Source organism: Falco peregrinus, chromosome 1, assembly GCF_023634155.1.
Source record: "Falco peregrinus isolate bFalPer1 chromosome 1, bFalPer1.pri, whole genome shotgun sequence".
Lineage (NCBI taxonomy): Eukaryota > Metazoa > Chordata > Aves > Falconiformes > Falconidae > Falco > Falco peregrinus.
The window spans coordinates 87,132,192-87,158,722 of NC_073721.1; the positions used below are offsets into that span (position 1 = coordinate 87,132,192).

At 34.8% G+C, this 26,531-nt stretch overlaps 1 protein-coding gene across 2 annotated transcripts in view; it reads right to left on the reverse strand.

The window, feature by feature from the left end:
- Window positions 1–26,531, reverse strand: part of EFCAB11 (EF-hand calcium binding domain 11) — an 81,074-nt gene that overhangs the window by 22,391 nt on the left and 32,152 nt on the right. The window contains exons 5-6 of one of the 2 annotated variants that reach the window (XR_008748555.1): window positions 17,844–17,929; window positions 16,840–17,027 (exon numbers count right to left, since the gene is read on the reverse strand). The exons of the other annotated variant lie outside the window; for it this stretch is intronic. The gene's annotated coding sequence lies outside the window, so the exon portion shown is untranslated. Of the gene's footprint in view, window positions 1–16,839; window positions 17,028–17,843; window positions 17,930–26,531 lie in introns of those variants that run through there. 2 annotated transcript variants of the gene reach the window in all.

Consider the following 26,531-nt stretch of genomic DNA (forward strand, 5'->3'; position numbering starts at 1 on the left):
AAGAAAATGCACAGATTTAAGTACCTGAGAGAATGTATAATAATCAAATAGAAAAAAATCTATTTTTTTAATATTATGATGTATTCTCAGAATTTATTTCTGGAAGACCATTTCATGAGTGTTTTAGAAGTCGGTGCTGACAATCTGGCTAAACTGAAGTTAATGGGAGTTTTGCCATTAATTTTCAGGAGGCAAAGATTTCACCCAAAGTAACTGAGTTATGGGCATAAATCATATCTTTAATGTTTATATTCACTACGATTGGAAGCTACTCTTGAAAAATGGCCCTCAACTTTACACAGTGTTTGTTCAACACCCTGAAAGCCACTAAATGACTCTTTGAATTAAGAATCACTTTCTGAACCTTTCAGCAGAGAGTAGCAAATTATGTTGGGTGATAAATAAATGACAAATAATCTAGTAAGTAGTTAGCTGTTGTAATCTGAAGAAACACAACATTTATTTAAATGTTATGGATTTTTGGAATTTTGCCAAAAGTAATCTGAAAGTCAGAATCACCTTGGACTGTTAAATTCTCATTTTCATCTAGCTGAAGCAAATGATATATTCATCCTTGTGATTATCAAAATACTATGTCACAGCATATTGATCTCTATTTCACAGGTGACTGCTGCGGGCATTTCGGGCGAGCGGGAGTCAGATTCAAATACTCACAGAGTTCAAGATCTGATCCGTTTATTGTACAAACCAGGTAGACTTTTATAAGGCATTCTATAAGCGTGCAATAATGTGATTGGCTATTTTACAAGCGTATAATAATATGATTGGTTAACAATTGTTTACTGGGAAGATTTCTGTTTCTGCTTTCTCTGGCACGTAGGCTCCTTTCTGCGGTTTCCCAGCTCCTCTTATCACGTCCCGTTGGCCTTGGTTTTGTGCAAACATCTGCAATTTGCTCCTTTTCTTCATCCCACTGTTCTGGCCGTAACCTCGTCTTATTTCTTCAGTATTTTTCCACTTGCTTCAGAGTTCAGTATAATCATTCAATACAGCAAGAGCCCCAACAGGTGACTATTCATTTAACACTCTTAGTAAAATACATATACATATATATTTCAAGGTATGTAGTGCCTCAAGTAGATTGACTGATCTTTCACTGAAAATTGAGTAATAATCAGCATCACAAGTTACTGACTGTGAGATATAAATTATTCTCTTATACAATTAGGTAATTGAAGACTCCCAAAACCACCTAAGTGTATTTTCATAGGAAACTGGATTAGATAAATGGTACTTTCTTTCTGACAGGAGTATTTTACCATAAATCTGACTAGAGTAAATGAATAACCTAAAGGACTAATGTTTAATATAAGTTGCCTCTTTAAGTTTCATGTTTATTAATTCACTGAAATGAGTATTATCAAAAAAGTATCCAAATGCAAATACAGCCTAGCCTATTTTTTTATAAATAGCTGTATGTATTAATCAGTCACTTGAGCTTTTTCCCAACTAACCCCACAACAATTTACATACAGTCAGATCTTGTAGTTCCTGAGACAAAAACACAAATACTTTGGTCATATTTCTCTTTTTGTATTGAAAGACTGTTACATAAGCATTTCCTTTTAAAGCAGGCACACAATTTGAAATATACTGTATCTGTCTGATTTATACATCATTTTTCCATTAATCCATCATATCTGTCCAAAACATAAAAAATATAGATCAAAGATTTTGATTCTACCCTGTATTTCTCTAGATAATTCAATATCTGTCCTGAGTGGTAAATCAGAGAATTAAGTAATCATTTCCATTTAAAAAAAAAAAAAAAAAAAAAAAAAAAAAAGAGTAGTGAATGCACTGCAGAGCCAGCAGAAACTGACGTTGAGTTGGGTTTCAACTGGTTAGCTCAGTAGGACAAACCCCAGAAGTCACATGAGAGCCAGGATAAATTAACCTCTGCTCAGATCTCTGATATCATGGCTGTACATCAGATGTATACAAGTGAACAAGATGGCTTAAAACTAGCTTAGATTTCTCCACTATGTAAATAACTTTAGAGGTCATTAATTATACTGCTAAAGATGAATGGTCCTCAGTTTGACTTTGAGAGAACTGAAGTTAAGCCTTGGGAAGGAAGTTTTCATTTAATCTGTTTTATGCATGCAGAAGTTTTCCTAGAGATTAGTGAGAAGAAAATGCCAGATATATTACATCAGTCAAATGCAGGAAGAGAAATATAAATATGGCATATACCACTGAGAATGAAAACTTCAGGGTTCCTTCTCACAGCATTCTACATAAACAGGGGTTCACTTTGGTCCCTGCCCTCCACCCCCCCCCAAAAAAAAAAAAAAGAGTATTTCTTTACAGTGATAGAAATGGTTACTTGACTTTTCAAATAATTTATTGTCTAATATATGAATTAAAAACTTTAATGATACATTTAAGTTTGGGTAAAACAGCATTAACAGTTACCATAACTCATAAAATATAAAAAGACTACTTTCTGTTTACAAATAAAGTTAGAAATTTGAGCTATTTTAAATACTTGTTCCCAAACAATTTTAGTTCCCAGTTAACAAAGGCATTATGAGAAACAACAAGTTACAGAGGCCCCAGCCTTCTATACAAAGTTGCAATTTATCAAATGCCTACATGTGGAGGCATAATACATGGCCTTTTATGTATTGCAATCTAACCACGATTTTCTCAGAACAGATGAAACTATAATTTCATTATAGTCCACGAACTAGAGTGATTTTCTTAATTGTCCACATTTTTTCTTCCACATTGAAAGACTTAGCAATATTATATATTAGTCTTCCTGAATCAGAGACAAAAGCATGCCAGGCACACAAGGCTGGGTCTTCAAATCCTGATTTCTCTGCAATTTACATTTCCCTGGTTTTAGGACATACCAAGAACAGCAGCGGGCTTTCCCTGTTTATTCTAGCCATACAAATGAGATTAAGCATTCATACACATTTCTATCATAAATCTCTGAAATCTACATATATCAAGTTCCCTGCTATCTCATTATTCAGGTGTATACTGTGAGTAAAGAGAAGTGCATTTTCTTTAAATGATTTCAGAAAAGTGCTAAGAACTGCAGTTTCCTGAATTGCCATGCTAGATTGTATCCAAACTGCTTTTAAGTACTGTGCGCCATTCAGCTATACTGCCTTGCAACTCTCACAATACATTTACTGTCTCATTAAATATTTTCTACATTTCAATTTCTGTATCTTACCTAGACACCAGAGGCCAGCAGGACTGCTGGCTATGAATGACTCCGGCCTGGAGTCCTTGTTGCAAATATTTCCGGGTGTAGTTTTATGCTTAAGTTCCTGGCACCATTCAGGTCTGACATCTGCCTTACCTTCCCTCTTCCAATCTGGCTGTGTCAATCCAAAGCCCATTTTCTGTTAAAATAAATTTTCTCATGGTATTATTTATGGAAATCTAATATGAACGTCATAGGGAGCCAGCCTATGCTAGAAACTTGTGGTGATTCCATGAGGAGAAGGCATTTAAGAACCCCACTGCTTTTTTCACTAATACAAAATGATAAATTTTGATCTAACTTGTATTTTCAAGGAAGCAGAAGTACTGAAGAAATGCAACTTACCCTGTGATGCAGGGATCTTCCTTTACTGCTCCTTTACTATTTCTGACACTATCTTTCCTCTGCCTCAGTCAGAAAATCGTGATTCAATTTCCAAGGGAACTATCTTTCCTGTTTTTTATCATCCATTGTATGTACCCCAGTGATAAAATTTTCCAAATTATGTTTCTCTACTGTATGCAGATTCTTTTTAACCCTATTACTGACATCTTTTCCTTCCACATTCTTTTGCTTTATAGAGCCACTTGTTACAATGTTCTCCCAACCTTCCTTGACGCACTGAGCTTCAAAGCAATATGGGTAAATGATACTTGGCTCTCAGCCCGCTGGCCCTTGTTTTAACTTATTCCTTGTGACTTGAACAATGTCAAAAGATCTGTAGGGTAATATGTTGCCTGCCAGCCATGAGTCAGAGATGACTGCTTTACTGCCTTTTCCCTCAGATTAAATGTTAAGAACATGGGACTCCAAATTTGTTCTTAGGTCTTCCCTATCTGACCAAGACCTTCAATCCTGACTTCTTTCTTTGGGAATTACAGTTCAAATTATAATAACACCACCCCTGCCTCCGCCCCCCCCCCCCCAAAAAAAAAAAAAAAATTACAAATACCGGTGTGTTTAAGATGTTTTCCTAATATTTGGTCACAGTTTTATAAATTAATATTGGCTCCAATAGGCCAATGGGCAATAATAAAAAAAAAATGTAAGCTAGAAAAAGAATGTAAGCTAGAAAAGGAAGTCATATTAACTGGAAAAAGCCCTTTTATTTTCTGCTATGTAAACTGCTTATTGAAACAGCAGTGAAAAGAACAGAACATTTGTTAGAATTTTCAAAGTACCAGTCTGTGAAACAAACACATTCATAAAAATATTCCATATGGTTACAATGTAATTTCAGAGAATAAGCAGCAATATCGCTTGAATATGCATTAAACTTTACAATGATCATACAAACTTGTGGGTCTACAACAGCTGAAATTTCGTATTTCACACTTTGAATTGCTCTGAGCAAGAAACTCACTACTTTATTCAGTATTCACACAATTATTCAGGAAAAAACTACCACCACCAAATAACCTAAAAATAATTGCTACAAACTGCAGAAATTGATCACATGTATATAATCTCAACAGTTTAAGAGTAAAGTTTTCACATACTGAGCTTAAGTTGATTAAATTGATTATATCGAAATTTTATTAATGTTACATTTATTTGATATTTTTAAATAAACCATCGGGGAATAATTTAAATCAGAGACAAGACTTTCCCTGCATTTAGAACCAAAGCTGTCATACTGATTGAGCAGTGAGAGTAAAAATTAGACTTCACGCAATGAGTCCCTGCTGAGGACAAAATGACCCACCAATTGAAGATTCAAGGATGACAGCTTCTTCAACAAGCTGCCTTCTCTTCTGATTAACCAGCTGGTTCTTTTTACTCATCCTGCTTGCTTCCTTGTTGATGGGATTCCTGCAGAGCTCCACAGCTGTTTTGTTACTAATGTGTATATTAATTTCACTTCTTTAGAAACCTATGTGTTGAGAAAAGCCATTCTGATCTTTAGTGAACATGGAAGATTTATGAAGACACTCCTGCTTTTGCTTCCTGAAATAGGACATGCTATTGGAGTACTAGCAGTCAGAAGTTTTGGTCAGGTAGGAGAGCTTAAGGAAGCATTTAAATTGTCACAGAATTGTATTACTACTAAGGTAGAAATGCACTTCACCTTACCTTCAATGCTGTTTAGTTTTTAAAACTTATTTTTAGAAGTAGAGAACAAATTCATTACTGAGGGGAGAACTCCACCAACAATGTACTACCTTCAGCTGTTTCTTCCTTGGGATAAACACTGTCCTTTTTTTCTGAGTTTTTTTGCTGCCTGAGTACTGCTCTCAATAACTGAAATATACTTTCTTCTTGATGCCCAATTTTCTACCTGCAGTATTCCTTATCCACTGATGTATGCTTTCCCTGGTTTTCTCTCTGAACAATGGAAATAGACTTGGACACCCTAGTCCTTTTTGTCCCTTCTTTTTTAACTGGTTCTGTCTTCTGAAGTCTTTATCATTCATGCCATGGTTGATCACATCAGGTTAGTAGTGGTACTTGGGTAGAGTAACTCTTCAGTTTATTTCTCTGAATGCTTCTCAGTGAGCAAACTGTGCCAGTCCCTCTCCTCTCAATCACTTCTGCCTTTTTCTGTTGATCAGGACAACTCCACAGAAGAACTTCTGAGCCTCTACTTCTCTGAGTATATTTTCTAGCTCATCTTGATTTTTTTTTTGGTGTGCAACTGTCAACTGTCATGTGTCTTCTCACTCTCTTTCACTTAGGAAAAATAACGTACCCTTCAAATATAAATGATCCTTGCTTATGTCAGTGTTTTTTACTGCTTGTTCTTAAGCTTCTGCCTGTTAGAAAAGATCTACCGAAATCTACAAGGATCTCTAGGTTTATAAGTGAGTTAAGAAATGCTTTGCAGAGCTCAAGAAAGAACTGCCATTTGGAATCACTACCAAATGTATGTGTTTCTGGTGGATTTATTTAATGAGCAGTTCTAGGAACAACATCATTAATAAATATTTTCATTCCTGACTTGGAATTAAGTAGAATTTATAATATATTATATGTATCATAATAGTATCTAGTAATATAATTATATATAGCACCTAATATATTATATGTGATATAATACTTAATAGGTAGTATTTAGTAATATAATCATTATATAACTATATAATGTTCTATAATATAATTATAAATAATACATAATGGATGGATGATTCAGAGAATGATGCAACAGCATGTAATGTGGAAGGCATGGTAGTTGGACACAACAGTCTGAATTGTGCATTAAGTTTGCTTGTTCAAACAAAATTGCTTTTTGCAGAGTCAAAACTAGAAGCCTGGGAAAAAGAAATGCAGATTATATCCCAGCCGGGAGGTTTATCATAGAAAGATGATCATGAAGAGCTCTGGATCCTTGGTGGAAAAGCAACCTAGTGTGAGCTTTTAAGGAGCAGTCAAGCCATGTACTGAACCCATCCTTAGTTACACAAATAAGGGAAAAGTGTTATATATGCTGCAGATGCAAAATGCCATGGATAACACCAATACTGGAATACTACATTCAACCTGGGTGTCTGTTTTTTCGAAAAGAAGACTTAAAACATTACGTGATGCAGAAATCTAACCTGCCAAAAAATCTGAGAAACAGAAATTGCCCAAAGGAATTCAGTTACTCCGTTTCCACCAGACACTGTTGACATGACCACAGCATACCTCTACAGAGATGATACTTAATATCAAAGGCTAGTGAACATGAACCGGTGGCAAAGGCTAAGAAGAAGCAAAATGAAGAATAAACCAAAAAAGTTTAGGAAAAAATTAGCCAAATTATACAGCCTGCAATGTACAAATATTCAAGCTAGTATCTTTAAAAAACCTTAATCACTATACTTAAGTAAAAAGTTCAGCTAATTCCTCATTTCTTATTTTACTAAGTGCAACTGCTTTAAAATCATCATCCTCGCTGACGACTAGACACCTAACTTTAGAGTTACTAATTCTGCCTTTAATTACTCAGTAAAAGCACTGAGGTTGACTCAGAGATTATTTTCTCCATAGTACTAACTCATCAGATGAGGAAAAAAGGGAGTTTAAAAATGATTGGGTTTAGATATATCTGATGTCTTCAAAATTTTCATCCTTTTGCCTCCTCTGAATAGACTTATTTGAAAACATGAAATACCTTACCTAGTGGTAAGGTATTCTTGTTATTAATATGCACCTTCTGCTGTTGCCTAAAAGCCCCAGTCAGGCTTGAGGTCTCATTTAACAAGGAACTATAAAGTACAAAAGACAAAACCTGGAAAAAATGAGCTTATACCTAAAAAAGAAGACATGGAAAAAACAAATCAGTGTAGAGGAGTCCTAGTTCATTCAAGTGCTATCTCAACTGGAACTTTGGTTAAAACTTCCTTTAACTCCAAGTGGCAAGCAGTCACCCTGCTTTCCAGAGCTGCCGAATCTTTGAGGTGCCTTGTTAGACATCTCTGCTTAGTTAGACATCTTGCCCGTGTGCCAACTGTTTACCCTCGGTCACTCAGGTTTGGTAGAAACAGAGGAGGGCACATACCCACCTAAAGCTCCAGTCTGAGCAGATGGGCACCTGCACTTTCCCTGTGTTCCCTGGAAAACTTAAAACAATTAAACACCATTAAGCAACTCAATTAAATGTAACTAAATAGTATCCAGGGTTTTTCTCCATTATATTTTAATATTTTTTATTCTAATCCTGAAAAAGAAGAATATTATTCTCTAGCTAACTTGCAGACTTCAGAAAAAAAATATATGACATGGTTTTTCTTATTATTTAAAGCTGCACTCTGAAATCTTCCATGGTAGGTAGGATCAGATCTGAAAAGCTTCAAATAAAATTCATATGTTGGAAAAGAATGAAGTAATACTAGTGTTCCAATACTCATTCCCCTAAGTCATTCCTGAAACGATGTTCTAGCATGGACAAAGCAGATGCTCTGTGACATAGGATGCTGTCTTTCTAAAAAGATTTAAAAGTTGAGTATTGAAGGTCATAGGCACATGAATAGGCTGAGAGGTGGTGAGCTGAGCTCTCCTATTTGTCCAAAGCTGCAAACCCACGATGCAAACTTTGAATGAAGTGACAAATGCCCTCCTTGATGAATGATGCAATTTCCTCACACTCTTAAATGTTTACCTTTCATGGACAGCCTGCTTGTTTCTCATGCTTTCAAATGCACATCTGCTCATCCCTTTGCAGCTGCCATGTTGCAGCAAAGTTTATGCTTAGTTTCGCAAGTTAAGACAGCACCTTGACATGGTAGCACTGCAAATACACATCTGAATCCAACGACACATTCAAAAGATATTCCTGCTAGAGCTTGATTATTGTATTCTTGTTGCCTATACTTTCAACTGGATACTACCAATCATCTGTCATGATCTGAATTTATTGCAGGACATGGGATTGAAAGACCATTACTGCCACTGCCAGACAATCCACACTATGAATACCGTAGTCATCCCTGCTCCTTTTTTCCACCCTTTCTACAGCATCTGACATAGCTAATGAACTATGAACTGTATGTAAGAGAGGCCGACTGTTTTGAAACAGTTTATTTCAAGAGAGCCATAACCAGAGAGGAGCAGCAGAAAAATGTACCTCACAGTTCCCTTTTTCTTCAACCTTATTTCAAATACAGACACAGAGGCAGAAAGACCTGGAAAGCTGTCATGAACTCCAGTGAAAACACTATGTAGGCATTACAGAATTCCACCCTTTTATCATATTGTATTGCTAACAGTAACACAATGTCACCAAACTGCCTCAATACTTCAGCCAATGGATAAAAAGCAGAAGGTGGAAGCAGAAACTGAGAAAAAGGTAAGTCACACTTGGTGGCAGGAAGAAACACTTAAAGGAGCTTGTGGCACAGTGAAGTACCTACTGGCTGGTCTTACACAGCCCCATTTAGGCAAGTCAGTCTATAATTTAGAACTATGCCAGACTTCTCTCTCTGACAGTAACTCTGAAACAGGCACAAGAATTCATCCTGTCTTTGCTGTGGATGATTTGGCCTCTGTCATACATGCTTTTGTCACCTTTCAGCTGGACTACAGCAATGCAATATCCTGGGCAAGAAGCCATTAGCCCTTAGGAAACTCAATATAGTACAGAACACATTTCCGCAGCAACCCGGGGTACTATAAGCACATCAAACCTGCTTTCATCTTACACACTAGCTCCTCTAAAATACTGAGCCAAGTTTTATGTCTTTGTCATTATCTTTAAGGTATCCAGTAGTCTGGGAACAGAATACCTAAAGGATCAACTGAGAACCTGCAGCTCTGTCCCATTAAGGACAAAGCTTATTATGTACTGTAGATAGAGCTTTGACAGAGAATAGTCTAAAACAGTTGAAAAAATGCTCGTAATGTCTAAAGCATCATCACTTGCTATCGAGTACAAGATGTACTTTTTGGATCTTAATCTCAGTAACTAGTTCTTTTGTAATAACAATACAGCAATTTGAAACAAATTCACCAAAACATCTAACAAGTTTTTGTTTGCTGTAATAGCAGGCAATGAAGGAAAACACAATCACACTTAAGTGCTACCCCTATTTATTCTAGAAATGACTCAGCTACAAAGATAATAAAGCACATATAAATATCTGAGTAGAAGAGCATTTTCTGTTTCTTCCAACTGTAGTGACACTACATATCTTACATGAACCAGGATATTCTATGTCAGTGATGATTAATGTAATTGTTAAAAAACAAAATACATCAGAGCAATGTGTTTTAGAAACCTGTTGTGAAATTGCTTGGAGCGGGGAAATACAGATCTAATATTATAATTTAGGAAAAAAGCAAAATATTAAGAGGCTATGTAAAAAATTCAAAAACGCTTAAAAAGTTTGAGGACCAAAGTTTAATTTATTTTCAGTGAGACAGAATTGTAGATGCCTAACAGACCCAGAAAGTAATGTGTCTTGTTAGTCACTTTTAATAATTCCATTTAAATTTTATTAGACAGTACTATATTTAAGGTGATATAAAAAACTGAACTTCTCATGCCTCATCTCAAATGCAAAGATTAAATTAAAAAAAGGACTGGAAATCCAGAAACACTCTATTCAGCAAAGGACAAATATAAATGAAATTTTCTTCAGGGGCATACTAATCTTAGTGTCTCTGTACAAATCATCAAAATGGATGACATACAATATTAACTAAAATATTACAGGTTTATCAACAGAAACTGTTCTATAATCAATTCACCTTAGGAATACTAACAATTATAATAATGATGCAATAAAAGCTTTTGAAAACTGATGATTACTCAAGTGAAAGATCCTGTCTCCCATTAAGCCTTCTCTAAGGCATCAAGCTCCCATTCTCTACGCCCAGTTCAGGTACAGAAACATTTCTTAATTCCTTAATTGTACTTATTAGTATCAATGTAAATAAGAGAGTTTGAAATCTTACCTTTAGCATATCAGTTCCTGTTAGATTTATGCTCTAAATGTCACTCAGGTCTTCAGGTAAGGGGACAGTTACAAGGAACCATAAATATATTAAAATTAATGGCAAGAAATCCATCTGTCTGAAACACTGTGATACCAAAAAGGAGATCAAATAATTTCTATTTCAAATATATAATTACTTCAACTGAGCTATCCAATACCATCTAGGCATTGATTATAAGATGAAAGAAATGGGACAGAGATGATAATCATTTAATCCCTTAAGAACAGTCATTCTGAAGAGCTTTTCACTTTGTGCTCAACAGTATTCTAGTATGCTATGATCCAGCTAGAAAAGAAACATAATGATGAGGAAAATTATGTTTCCAGTAACAGAGAATTTTCACAGTAACAGGAAGTCCTACAAAAGGAACAATATAGGAAAACTGGCCACTTCAACAGCTGGTGTCATAGACGAGCGTGTCGATGCAGTCTTTGACAGTGACGAGTTCATATCATTAGATGTGGTGAGGATTTGTAACTTCAGAGCTAATGTAGCAGAGATTAATACATATTTGCTAATCCTGGATGCTGAAGATATATGCACATGGGACGGGATGGGATGAGAGACAGCACAGTTCTACTGTACGTTCACTGATATAGTCACATGAAATTTTAGTCGTGACTCCCAAACTGAAGGTGCAGGCAGAATTCCCAAGCAGCTTCAATGTGGACTGTGGGAAAAGGAAGTGCCGTTGCTCAAAAGGGAGTTTCAAGGACCCCTTAAGGATGTCTGACCAAGTACAACCTATCTGCCAAGTTGCTGGAGCTCTTTGCTGCTAACAGACGATATAGCTCGAGAAAGGCATGCCTGCAATGTCCTGAGGTCTACAGGGACTGTTAGTGCTGTTCCCATGGAACATCGCCAGCACCTTCCTCAGGGTGAGCAGCAGAACATCACTTCAGAAACAACTCACTGCAGAGAGCTCCCTTTCTACAATGTATTTAAAAGAGCATGAAAATGACTGTAACCTTCCTATCAGGTAATTTTTGCTAAGACTGCTTTTACCTTTTCAATTCCAATTTTTAAATACTTTGGAGAAGCTTGTCTATTACTGCAAAATGTTTTAACATGTTTTAACCACATGCTACTTAGTGACTGAGTAAACACAGAACTATCATCATGGTGTGATTCAAATCAAACTTGCATACAGTCTAAAGGACTAGTTTGAAGAAGAAAACTAGTAAAAATACCACTAAAGCAACTAGCACAGCAATATGTGATTAAACTTGATTCCCAAGATCTGTTTTGCATACAGGTTACCAAATATTTCTGACTAAATTAAATTCTTCTTATACTATCATATGTGGTCTAGGCAGGACAGCATTCAACATACATTATCCTTTTCAAACCACAACACAATTTCCTCAAAGAACAAAATGAAACAAACCCAATGGAAAACAGGAACTAATTTCACTTATTGTGCTACATGAAGGGAACAGTATACATCATAAAGCTCTGGTTCTTAATATTGCCACAGGTTAACAGCAGCTGGAATTAGTACCTACCATTGACTTACTGAAGCACAGAGATACAGTTATAATAGTCTGCTATTAGTACCTCACTTGGTAGACATAGCACACTGCATCTTCTACCTTCACATTTACAGAATTAATTTCTTAAACTATGCATGAACTGTAATATTATTGTAAAGATTCAGTTTTTGAGGTCAACTTCAGATACACAGCTTTTCCATAATATTTTATAGAAAAAGAAAGAATGTGACCATTTTTCACATGCAGTACTGGAAAAAGCAAAATGTCATCAAGACCCCTTTTTAAAACATTGGCATTCCTATGAGATTTTGTAAGCTTTAATAAGAATGTTTTCTAAAACATTTCTACACTTAGTGAAATATTAATATCTCTCAATTCATTTTATTTGCATCAGAAAGTCTCCTTGCAATCAGCTATTGATACTACAAAGTAACCAGAACAGACTTCTTGGTCTTCTATGTACTTTCAGAACTATAGGCACTATGGTTTCTGTGACTAGCATTACATGAAATATAACCCCCCCATGAGATAAGTAAGAATTACTGAAGCACGCAGTCAACCTTATACCTTTGGTTACTACATTCTGCCTACCTAAACAACTCTCTGTAATTGCATACGGTAGGCCTTATGTATTGATTCCAACTTGATTCTTGCATTACCATACATTTCTGCCACGTGTCTCCTCAGAGGTGCCTTTATTCCAGTGATGGATTAATGAGTTTGCGTATATGATTGTGAAATGTAAAGTAATGCAAAAGTGCAAGTTTCTAAGAGTATTTGTATTCTACTCTGCAAGTCATAAATTTTCTTCCTATGGGCCAGATTATATTATTTGTTTTGAGGCATAAATCTCAAGGAACATCAGTCAGGAAGTAATACTGATTTCTGAAAATTGTATCAGGAATTTACACTTTTCACTGATGCTGTCTGCCCTCTAGTAAGAGCACATTACATGACAGACACCTTAAAATAAAAACTTTTACTCAAAGATTTAATATTTTAGTGTTTCTGTTCTCCCACATATTTCCTATGCACCTTCATCTCAATTTGAGAACCCAGCAAGTAAATTTTTCTAGATATTAATAGAGGGCTTAGGAAATTATTTTAGGAAACTATTTTAAAAAAGAGTGCCTGAAAAAAAATGTAGTTACAATGAATCTGAAATCACTTTTGTGCTTCTTTTTTTTCTACTTACTAAATAATATTGGAAAAAAAATTGTATAAGAGGTAAAAATAGCATTAACTGCGTGTCAATTTTTTTTACTTCGAGGTTTTCAGATATTTATGACTTCTGATTAATTCTTCTCTTTTTTCTCCCTGCTTATCAACTGAATTCACCATCTGTTTCAGTATGAAGCATCACATAAGGGTAGCATAGAGCTGGATAACATAAACTGCTTCAAAAGCTGCTTTGATAAAAACAGATGGACTCATACAAACATAATCTTTAAATGCACATACTTTTTCTTTATAAAAAGGAAGTTTTAGTATTTATTTAAAGAAAACCAGGCCAGTTATCTAGACTATTTCATTAATATATATGTTACTATATACTTTAAACACTGAACTAAACTATCATTAAACCTGCATGCTTCATTAGGTGTGCTGCTATATAGCAGTATTGTATTCAACAAGAAATACAGATACACATCAAAGCACAAAAATACAAATGCATGCTAAAAGCAGGTTTAAGGAGAAAACAGCAGAGGTAAACAAATCTCTTTTCAGATTTATAGAAACCATAAATTCAGTAGAAATCCTAGTTTTACTAAACTTACTAAATAAATATATTTTATAGAATCCATTATTCTACACTGGCCAAACCGTATTTTCATTAAACTGACTTTATGTTAAAAAAAGACTTTATAGATGTACTAAATAAGAATAATACTGGTTTTACTAATATCTTATTAAAGTAATTTCAAGATGCACAATAAGAGCATATGCTATGCCTCAGAAAGAGAAGCAATACATCTATATTCACAATTCTTTACAGAAAAAAAGGCTCTTTACCAGTCTATGGAGCTAAAGTATTCTGTTTCTGCAAATCCCCACTACTGGGAAGTGCAGGCTTTCATTGTTGAAAGCAGAGGTCTGTGAACCAGGTGTGTGCTACATCATGAATACAATACTCTATACTGAGTTTCATTAAAAGCTATGTTCCTTGCTGCCATAGGGGATCACACATGAATTAATTTTAAAAAAGCCCTAAAGAAGTGAGAAAATCAGAGAATTTACACTAAAATTCTTCCACCCACTGGTAAAATTCCTTTTTCTTTCATGAACCAGTTCTGTAGTTTTTTCTCTGCTATTGAGATATGACTGCCATAGGTAAGAAAATTAATAGGAAAAAGTAAAAATAACAAAATGATGTTTTCAAAACAAGAATCTGATTAGACTCAGAGAGTATAATTTTTCACCGGCACTTCACATTTTTCCAAAATTCGTACATTCCTACAGCAATCTATAGAAAGCTACTTCACATATTATGGATAAATGCTCTGGTACAAGTGTACCCTCTAACACCATAACAGGATTTAATGCAAAACCTAATCATTTGCATAGCATCTGAAATTAACTAGCTTTACCTTGAAATCTCAAATCTTCACATTAGAAATAAAGACTACAAACACAAAAATTGCCACAGTAGATCAAATAATCGGTTTTATCTTGTACCCAGCCTTTAAGATTTATCAATAGGAGATACTTCAGGAAAATATACTAGTACTTGCCAACAGTCCTAAGTATTGAAACAGGCATTCACAGAGGAATGTTCTTCCCAGTGCTCATTGATATTTGGATGCCTTATACTCTAAGTGTTTGTATTTTCTCACCTAAATAAAAGTCTATTAATGAAACTTTCTGTGGTTTTACTCCTCATAGGAGTAAAAGGCTTATTAAGCCTTTTCTGAATACTGTTGAATATTAGGATTTATATAACGTGTTCTGTGTTCATGCAAGCCTCATTGCACTTTTTTGACATGGTGTTTGTACTTCCGTTAAAATAAAAGATAAGTACTAGTTCGGAGTTCCTTGTCTTTTTTAACATCCTTTTTTATGTTTCTTTCAGTCATGCATGTTCTTATTAATCTCTTATCTAAGCTAACTGATCCCGGTCTTTCCAATTTCTTCTGACATGCAAGTCTGCACTTATCTGTAATACTTTTTGCCATTTCTGGAATTTTTCCAATAGAAACAAAGCCCTCCTCAGCCAGAAGGTAGAATTTATTTGGTCTAACTTGTCATCAAAAAGTTCAGTCTAGTTGAAACTAGTTATCTTGGTTTCATCTGCATGCTGGAGACGGGGAGAGGCACTTTCTGAGAGGAAGGCATCCCATCCTACCACAGGCATCTAAGACAGGTGGGATGAATCATCCCCTGTAAATAATCCTTTAAAGAAGATGAGAGATGAGACTTCCCACTGAATCACATGGAGCAATGAAAGGAAAGGAATAACAGCAGTTTACACCAGTATGTTACAATATTACAATATTGCTTTTTTTTTCTTGTTCCCTTTACTTCCCAAAACCATCCCCATATGTTTTTGATATTGCTGAATACAAGCAGAGATATGCAGTGACATGGCTATGACAGTAGGCAGGCCATTTCCTTGAGCAGTCGCTGAGTTAATTTGGAACTGAGAATGCACATAACTATTGCAAACCATTCCTTTGGCTATATATATCATTAATTCCTTAGGTAATGGTGTTCACCTCCTGTTGGGCTACAGATTTACTTTTCATTGAAGGTTCCATTAGATGTCTTGATAAACTCACACAATCTCAACCAACATAAATAATGAGACACTCTTTATCAACAGTAACTTCAGTATTCACCTCCTTTTTAAAAAAATTCAATTCAATTCAATTTTAAAAAATAAAAAAAAGGTATTTTAAAAAATGATTTAATCAGATGCCACCCCACTTTTCAAGTCTCATGTTCACAGTTTACTCTTTATTTTATGCGTGTACTTTTCTGCTTTTCAGATATAGGCATAGTGCTAATCCTGAAAGTGCCCAAAGCTCTGATCAGCATGGAGGTTTGTATGGAACAAAAAGTGTCCACAGAGGATCTGTAGTCTTTGTGGAAAGAAACACATTTTCCCCCACCCTAAACTCTCTTTCTGCAAGTAAGCATGCTTTTTCTCCTACTTCAACACCTGCCAAGGCTAGGTAAAAAAACATTTAAATTAAATACATAAAAGCAGTTAAGTACACTGGGTCCCCTGTATCCGTAAGTCCCAAGGAAAGTTAAGAGATGCCATTATTTAGCAGTGTGGATTATGCAAAAAGATCATGTGAAAGAAAGAGACAGCCAACCTGCAATGGTAAATGTTTTAGAAAATGTAGCAAATCTTCTACCACATGATATTATTGATCTACATGTAAATTTTCTTACAATTATCTTTATTAGAATTTGGTTTTCTCAATGACATAAAATCTCTGTGTTCAGATGCAACTGTTTATTTTATGCTGAAATACTGCAAACAAACTGTCAACAGCTCTATAAGCAAAACAGAAAAACAAATGGAAGCAGAGTAGCAAGTCATGTCTATTTTACTATTTAGATATAAATACTGTATTGTCTCCCATGAAGGCTTGCAGTTGCTCTGTACATAAGTTACATATCCGTTTCTAAAAGTAAATCATATACAACTGAAAAGGCACTGCATAAACACTGCAATGTGACATTCCACTTAAAAAACTGATATATGAATTTAATAACCAATCACAGACAGAATCATGAAGAAGAAATATGGCTGGCAGACAGATGGTCTAGAACTGGTGGCCTGTGTTCAGTTACTGGTGTTTCTATTCGTTCCATGTGTGACACCAGCCAAGCCGTTTCATCTACTCTGTGCTTCAACATTCCTGTTTACAACGCAGAGAGAATGCAACACTTCATTCCAAAAATCTCTTATTATTCACTTTAAAAGTGGCTGTAAGATACTCAGATCCTAGTCTGAGGACATAAAAGCTCTGAAGTAATTTACTACACTCATCACTAAGGTAATTCATAATATTATTGTGATATCCAGCATAAGACCTTTTTTTCCCCATTTTGTCCAACATATAGATAAAATCACAGCTGCTTAGTAGTTTAACCATGAGCCAGCTACAGTTAAGGGGTTGTTTTCCTCCTTGCATACCTACCAGTGCATCTTTTTCTCTGTTTTAATTCTTTTTTTGCTGGTTTTTCATTGGAGCTATGAAAAAGAGTTGAAGTGAGGAATTTGTATTTTGGTCCTGAAGACAAGACTAGGTCAACTTTTTCTCTTCTTGTAAGAGCTTTAAAGCATCTTCCCTTGCATTGACGAAACTCAGCTTTGTAGTTCATGATGGATTTAAGAGTTGAAAAGTCATCATTGGAATTTGGGAAGCCCTACCTCCAGCACCTTTTATCAAGGTGTCTTTAATACAAACACTAAACCACCAAGTTCAGCTAAGTACAACAGAAAACTTTATTGCTGGGTAGGTAACATCAGACTGAAGGTCTTAAACAGCTTATCTGAGCACAAGGATTGCTACAGCAAAGGCTAACAGATTGGGGTTGCAGTGAATATCTTCATTAGTTCATGAAGGCAAGCATCACTGTAGCACAGACCACCTGCTGCAAGACAGAATGCAGTCTTCTATTTATTTGCATACGTTCAAAACACAAGAGATTTTTGCATATTTATAGCTCACCCAGCAACTCCGTGGATTCTGAAGGGTATCAATTGCAGTCTGTAAGGTGACTTGGCAGCTTGGAGAAAAAGTTCTTCTAATCCACCCTTGAAGTAGAACAAATGTTACTAAGTTAAAGTACTTCTTCCTACTAATACTATTTGTGTACCCTTTCTTTTCAGAGGTGTTTTAGGTTTAGTCTCATCCAGGCAGATGAAGAATTGGAAGGCAGCACTATCTGTGACAAGTGTGAAGGAGATGTAGAGCTAGATGACGACCGCACAGAGCTGACATTAAGGACTGCCGTGTCTCAACAGACAATATTAGCCTAATCTTAGCATTGAAAATGAAAGAAAAACTGACTTTCTGAATTCCATAGGTAATTTTTTTGTGATTACAGAGAAGCTGCTCATCATTATTTTCAATGACAAAAGGAAAGATATTTATAGAAAATTAATGCAGCTTTTCTGTATTCTAATTTTTTCCTTCATTGTTGATCAGTTGCTAAAAAGGCAGAAAATGTAAATAAGGCATGGCCAGACTGCTCAATTCTCTTACTTTGGAAAGTAAAAGGCATGTTATGAAGGGAATTTCATGTCTCTGAATAAGAACAGTTCTCAATGTGTTTCCAAATGAGTAGACAGTTCTTTAATTTGGAACTCAAACATCCAGTTTTTGTAAGACAAAAAGCTTTTAGTTTCAGATTATCAGTTATGATAAAATCAATGTCATGTTGTCACAACTGAGATAGTCTAAGAAATTTGTGGGAAGAAGTAATATATTTCATTAGACAGCTGGATAAATCAGGCAAATTTCAAGCATACAGATTCTTCAGATCTTGTTTCTTTTAAATGAATTGTTGGGGGTTTTTTAACAGAAACAATACATTAAATGCTATACTATAATTTAAATGGAAGTAAGATAAGGGGAGTTTTAAGAAAACCAAGAATTTTTAAAAACAAAACCAGCACATGCTAGATTTTAGCACATTTGGAGGCCACCACTGAAATCTCTTTTATGTATGACATCTAAACTGCTAAGGTACATGAAGTTCTTACTACCCTGAAAAACAATGAGAAATAAAGGTCTAAATATTAAAAGATTGGCTATATCTGATTAATTCAACTCTTACTAGAGTTATTGAAGATATTAATTCTCAATTAAGCTTGAATAAATTACATTTGAAGAAATTACACTTGAATATTTATTTTGTCAATATCTGACAATAGTGGTAGGATTATGGAAGGAAAATATTTGCTGACCATCATTCTCCAAAAGTAATTTTCTTCACTGTGTCTGACCAGCTTCATCCATTTGTGCAGAACATAGTGCATTTAGTGTTTTAGAAATTACACTTTCAACCAATATCAGTCCAATAGAACAAAATATTAAAGTTAAGTGCTGAAAAGTGTATAGCTGTCTATGAATTCTGGTGGGTAATTATGCAAGACAAACACTATACATTTGTAGTAAGTGGTATTTATCTTCCTTCCATCCAACCATTTTTCTGTTATAGAGCAGAGTCATGGTTTTAATTTGTAGCTCCTCACATTTTTACTATGCAAACCAATGAAGCAATAAATTTGTTTGTAATGAAGGAATATTTCTGCCTACTGAAATTTTAATGATAGTGGCATCACAATACAGATTTAACCTCATAACTATGAAAGAGAACAATAAAACCAAATTCATATACACTCTAACATATCCAGAAAGAAAATACATTTCTGAAAGGTACAAAATACTGTGAAACCTTTACTACACCTTTACCGATTAGAGCATTGTTCACAGGTCATGTTGACCATATTTTCCAATAGATTACTTATTAAATACTTCTGTGTAGACAACATTGTTTTAATACTAACTTTTTTGTATGATCTGTTTTAGAGAAAGAAAAAGAAACTTTCTCACATGTAAATGGGTCAGAAAGCAGAAATGTAAACTAACAAAAAAAAGAAAAAATCGGTGTAATGTCTCAACATAGTTTGAATCTATATGCCATCTGCTTCTCCTCTGTTAACACAGTGGCATTTACAACCTAATTCCCCTGTTATCATTCTTGAATTTTTTCCTTTCTGTAAATTCATATTTCTAAATTCATATTCATGTTTCCAGACTACCTTAGCTTTCCTTGTAGGTCTCAAATCTTCAATACTGTCAAAGAAAATATATTCCCCTTTATTACTCTTTCTTACCAGCTCCTTCCTAAATTCCTAATAAAATGTAAGAGTTGTATTCAGGAGCAGTAGCACCTACATGCACTTTTCCTTGCTACTCCAGCTGAAAACATATTAGAAACTTATGATGTTGTAAAATTTGTCATGTACTGGTTGGAAAATAATTATTGCTAAATGGTCTAAGTCAAATGATTAATATTTTGGATGTATAGCAACAGGTGTTTAATCATTGTCTTCAGAGGGGGTAAGAAATTGCCCAAGTTTAGATGGGTTGGTAAGAATACTATTCCAAGTAAAGTGCTATAGGAGCAATCCAAACTAGTGTATCAGAAGATTCTGATGAAGGATATTTTTGTAAGGATTTTAATACTGGGAAAATTAGCAGTTACTAATGCAATTCATAGCAATCATTAATACACACTGAACACTCACTACACAGTATTATGTGTAAGCCTTGGCAAGAACCAGAGAACAATGTTATAATATTTCAGTGTAGGACATGTGCTATGCCAAAACTGGGGGTCCTAACACTCACAGACAGGACCATCAAGCAGATTATAGAGAAACTGACAATAGAACTGAGACTTACAACTAGGAGGCATAAGGAATCATGTATAAGGTTCAGATATGAAACTGAGCAACTAAGTAATCCAGCCTCTCTACTTCCCTACTAAAGAAATTCTCTAAATTCTAGCTGATTTGATATTTAACCTTTCAGCAAGTGGTTTGGTTTCTTTATTTTTCAGCTGTTGCCCTATCTGCTTACCATTGTGGACAGGCCATTTAGAAAGTCCTTACTTTCTAACATCTCATTTTGACACAGTGAAAATTTCTAGAGAGAGAAAGCAAAGTGATAAATATCTAGCATTAAACAATAAAATCATTCACACACAATATCAGACTGAAAAAGAAGGTCCAAAGATGGCTCTGTTGTCTCTCAAAATAGGACCCACTTCTGGAACAGTTTCACTATTTAGATTACCAAGTATTGAAACACATTTTGAAAAGTTAATTAAGAGCATTATTTCATATAGGTATAATGGTTTCCAGGTAGCAAAAAAACAATTTAGTAAATTTAGAGTGTTACCTTAGATATAGCTAAAACTGCTTTGTTTTCAACAGGCTTTGAAGAAATAAGAGCTGCTTTCTATGGGACAGGTATCTATATATTCATTAAATGTTTCAATGAGCTGATTTAGATAAATGGATGAAAGGCAACAGCTTTGATCATAAAATACTGTTTCATACTTGGAAACCATCTCCTTCACTATAACCTTGAATTATATAGTTAAGGGATATCACTTTATAACATTTTATACTGTTAAGTTATAACTGTATCATTTTATATTGTTTATGTCTGAAATATTTGCACAACATCAAAACATTGCATGAAATAAAACATTTAAAAACCTAAATTTTGGTTTAGTAGACTCAATCATTAGAGTGTTTTATGACAAAGATAAAAAATTAGCTTAATTTACAAAAATCCACTCCTGGAGCACATACTGTGATGTGCAGCATTAACATTCTGTGGGAGAGCCTAAATGATACCTCTCATATCTCCTTGGATCTCAGCTGCACTAAGGTCTAATTTTCACCTCTCTGAAGAAACAAGAAATCTGACGCTCCTGTCCATGCACCTCAACTATACCATTTAGGAATGCTTTAATTTTTATGAATATTAGGCCTGGTGAAGGCAGTGGAAAAAAACCTCTGTTTTTTACATCAGCCTGAACAAACCATAATAGAGTATATAATGTTAGTAAAGGACTTATTAAACATATACTGAATGCTTTCCATCACTCACAGACCTTTGCCCCTTGGATCTAAGGAATCTAAAGTTAACAGAAGGGCTAGCTACAAAAAGTAACATTTTCTTTTCTCATACATTTTTAACATTCCATTTTCATAGATGAAGAGCTGAAGATACAATTGCTATCCAAAATCTTTATGAACCGTGTAGAAATAAAAAAGCCCTAGCATTACATATCAATCTGTGCAGTGCTTGACTACAAAACTTGCGATCTGGAGAAAAGTTAGCAGGAATCATCGGACTAGATTCTGGTTGCATACAAAACATTACATATGAAACAAAATATTTTATTTGACAGGTCCCCTCACCAATCTTACATGCCTATAGCCATGGAAGTGAAGTCTATGACAGAAAGACGCAAATTTTGCTATTGATTTCAGTCAGCATGGAGTGATGCTTCTTGCATTGTATTTCTCATACGATAAATTGAAGTAAAAGTTAAATCTTTTGCCTGATGAACAAAGAAAATGGAATAAACCATAAATACAAGAAAAAGTTTAAATTGCAAAAAAAGTATCACTGAGATTATCAACGATTTGGCATGGTCCCAGATCATCCCAAGAATGGAACTAAATGTGTACAAAGCCAACACATACAAAGCAAACGATTCCTAGAATAGCAGAAACTCACTAATCAAAGGATTTGCATAATAATCATCCATCTGTATGAAGCACCATATGGCAAACAAGACTGTAATTTCACTAAATATGTTTTCTAGGAGAAACATGTTGCTTGTGTTTTCAACTAAGTAAAAAAAAAAAAAAGAAACAACCTAGTCATAAATGGCTGATACACCCAAGTGAGGGGAAACTTTTGATGTAAATATGAGGAAGGCATGGAAAGCAGCATGCTGCAATAACCACACATCTGAAAACTACATTTCATGTGTGTAACAGAATATGAAAAAAAAAAGCTGCAAGAGGAAGAAAAGCAGTGGGGTACTGACAATGAATTACACTATCAAACCTTCATAAGATGTTTTAACATAAATAATTTCAAGTCACTGACATATCAAAAAGTGAATTCCAGCTTAGCTTTTAAGAGTTATATCTGTACAAATAAAATGAGCACTTCAATATTACTTTCTTATACACATTTGAAATAACAGAAAAGATAATCAAGATTACACATACAGGGGTAAGATCTAGAGCTTTTGTATCTGTTTATGTAAATTCTGAGGATATTAATATTGACAGGTTCTTCAGGAGCAGAACTAAATTGTAGCATATCTATGTAAACCACATACTAGCCTGTCTCTATTTGGATAGCTGTGCTTCAGCAGGAACATGAGTTCACTGATTTTATAGTAAACAACAATTTTTAGCAAAGCAATACTTTCCATAAGGATTTTAGGAATGCTGCGGAACTGCATGTGCACTGAGAGGTTCCCTGGTTTTAGCCATTGATGAGGCAGCTGTTTAGGAAAAGCATTTAAATAGACTACCCTAGCCATTACAATATATAAATCCGTTGCTTGCCTTTTACAAATTCAGGGGCACAGAGAAATGTCAAATCAAGGAAGAAACAGAACTCAGCAAAGCTGAATGGGCCTGTTTTGTGGATATCTTTTTATAAACGTGTGTTGAGGAATCTCTTGACTTTGAAGAGGAGGATAAGCAAATCTATTTTTGTAGGCGTATGTTCTTAGCTCTTTGGTGCTAGGTTCATTGACAGAAGAGCACTCAGAAGATACAATGACAGGATGAATTTTCAAGGAAGAAACCTGTTAAATCTCAAGCAATCTGTGGGACTAAGTAAATAAAAGTAAGTAATAGAACAGGAAGGAACTAAAAGGTGGCAGAAACTAGACCAACTGATTGGAACTATAGAGTAGAAATATGTAAGGTTCTTTTATTAATCCAGACTTACATAATGAAACGTCTAACTAGAACTTGCTCCAAAAGGAAGTACAGTGAAATGTCTAACTAGAACTTGCTCCAAAAGGAAGTACCTTACAAAACGTCATTTTCTTTTTTGGGAAGAGAAAGTCCAAAAACCCCACCTGAGAGGTTCTGTTGAGAATACACTAATTTTGCCTTCACTAAACATGATTTAGCAATTGGAGAAAGTTCTGCCTGCATGAAAGACCCTCTTCTCAGCTGACCTCTGAAGCACTAGAAACTGCCACAGAAATTACAACAAAAATAAACTGGAGAGATCTTTCCAAGTTAATCTAAAGAGATGCTACTGAGAGCACAAGTGACCAAATTAGAACTCCATTTCATCTCTTTGGATGAAATCCTGTCCCACAAAGCCAATAGGAATTCATAACTGGATGGAATTAATTATTTAACTGAGTGTGTATGTAGATGGTGATGATTCAGCCTGCTGGGCAGAAATGCTACAGGCGGGCATCTCCCTGGTATATTTATGTTTGGAGCTGATATTTTTGGTGAACTAAGAGAAGCAATGCTGAACAGCTCCTATTATTTATTCTTACTATTAGCCAAGGTTAGCCAGGAATAGAGATTCTAACAAACACATTAAAGAACTTGGTATCTTAGAGAAAAAAAGAATAAGCCTCAGACTGCTACTAACCTTGTCCAGTAATAATGTTTACTATTTACATAAAATTCAAGATTTTTGATTAATATTATAGGTTACATGAGGAAAGCATTAGTCTGAAAATTGCTGTGGTTTTCTTAAGTTGAAGAACTGAACTGATTCATAGAGTAACCCACCTACTATGTTGATCTCAGTTTCTGTAGATGTTGCTTGGGGTGGGGAGTAGATTAAAAATACTAAAATATTTTGAATATAATAATGTTTCAAGACAAGTATCCACATATATTCTTAAAAAACAATATTTACAGTCTCCTGAAGTATTCATGTGATTAATTCAAAACACAAACATTGTGCAACTTCAATCATTTTCTTTACTGTTTTAATTTTGCATTTATTTGTGCTAAGGTGAAACAGTATAAAATATAAAACACTTCATTGCAATCACTTCAGAAAACATAATACAAGCTGAAAGAGAACATCCACACATTTCTTCACACGTAACAACTATCACGTGATCATGTTAAAATAGAATCTATTCCAGAAGCAAAAACTTCTCAAATTCCTGTGTACAATAATGCCATTATCCTCAAAAAACTTCAAAAATGCAACGAGGCATGGAATTTCTATCTTTTTTTCCACTCTTCATACTAGTAAGTACTTTGAATAATTGTGTATTTTGTGGAACTGGGCTGACTTGGAAGAGATTTATAACTGGACAGAGAACTCCACCATCAATTTACCAAAACATATCTAAGTTCTTTAAAATTCTTAAAACTGTTAAAACCAATGACTACCCAGTGATAGTGTTAAGTCTAGTTCCCTACAAGCTATTGCCTCTGCCAAACAACTCTGCAACAACTTTGCTGGCAGCCTCAGCAAAGAAACTAGGGGTTGAAAGCTACAAAACCACAGGAATCAAGTGGTAAAACTGGGATATTTTCTTACTGTTACAGTGGGCTCCTCCAGCCTAGGCTTAAAGCACAAGAAATGGGCAGTGTAGAATAGCAGTGGAACTGTACCTATAAATACATCATTCAGTTAAATCAAACATGTTTTCATCTAATTTTATATGCAGTCTTTCTATATGTTCATGTAAGCACGGTCTCGCTATATTCATGCAAAATCTTGAATATCCAAGATAAGGAGATCTCTTGGTTTGAATAATTTGAGATTATGGAATTATTTCAGACTATTTAGTTTGATTACAAAGAAACAAGAGCTGTGAATTATTTTTGCTTCATTTGTATAACACATTAATACAATAAAATATTACTCAATTTAAACTATTACCCAGTAAACTTTTGCATATAACTAGTAAGGAAAAGTATACTGGTAGCATGGTTTTGAAACATTGGTATTCTTTTGATCTTTAACAACATTATGTTTTTAGTTTTCATAACCAGAGCACAGATTTTCAAGTTATTGGAGCCTGCAGATTCCATACAATTTCTTCAGTTTTAACCATGTAAAGATTTCAAATGTAATGCTTCTGGGGAACCTTAACATTCACAGTATTTATTTTACAGAAAAAAAAAAGCATAAAAGCAAGATATTAATGAGCTTATGTGGACTAGAAATTTCACATATTAAACTTAATATCCGCAGTCATATCCAGCACACATAAAAGAAACTGCTTCAGGCCTCATGTTTTTCTCCAGGTATCTTGCAGAACTGCTACTACTGCTTATATATGTTTATTGAAGAGAAGAGGTGGGTAAGATAATTACTACTGGCTGGTAATCATAAAAAAGTACACATGTAGGGCAGGTAGGGGCTTCTATTTAAAGCAAGTCTCTTTACTGACAGTCTTCCAAACTTCTTATATAGTTGCACATATCTATCATGTTCATTTTAATGAGCTCTACAAAAAGGTCACATTTTTGACCTCTGGAGCTCAAAGATCAAATTATCACAGTTTTACTTCTTGTTAAAAACTCTGGAATCTATTCATATCATGGGCATTATATGACCAATTGTTTTAATGAAAATTGGGCAAATACTGAAGTACAAGTCAAAATTGTGTGTTGCCTACGGCCCCAGTGTCCATAATTGATTCATCTTTAAATAATTACCATATCACCTATAACCCTGCCAAAGCATGTTTTAAGACTCAAGACTCCCTGGAGAGAACCATGTTTTATTACTAATTGGTGTTGAGAAGAGAAGATGGAAGGAGAAGGAGGCTAGTTTCAACTGTACTTCAATATTAGCATA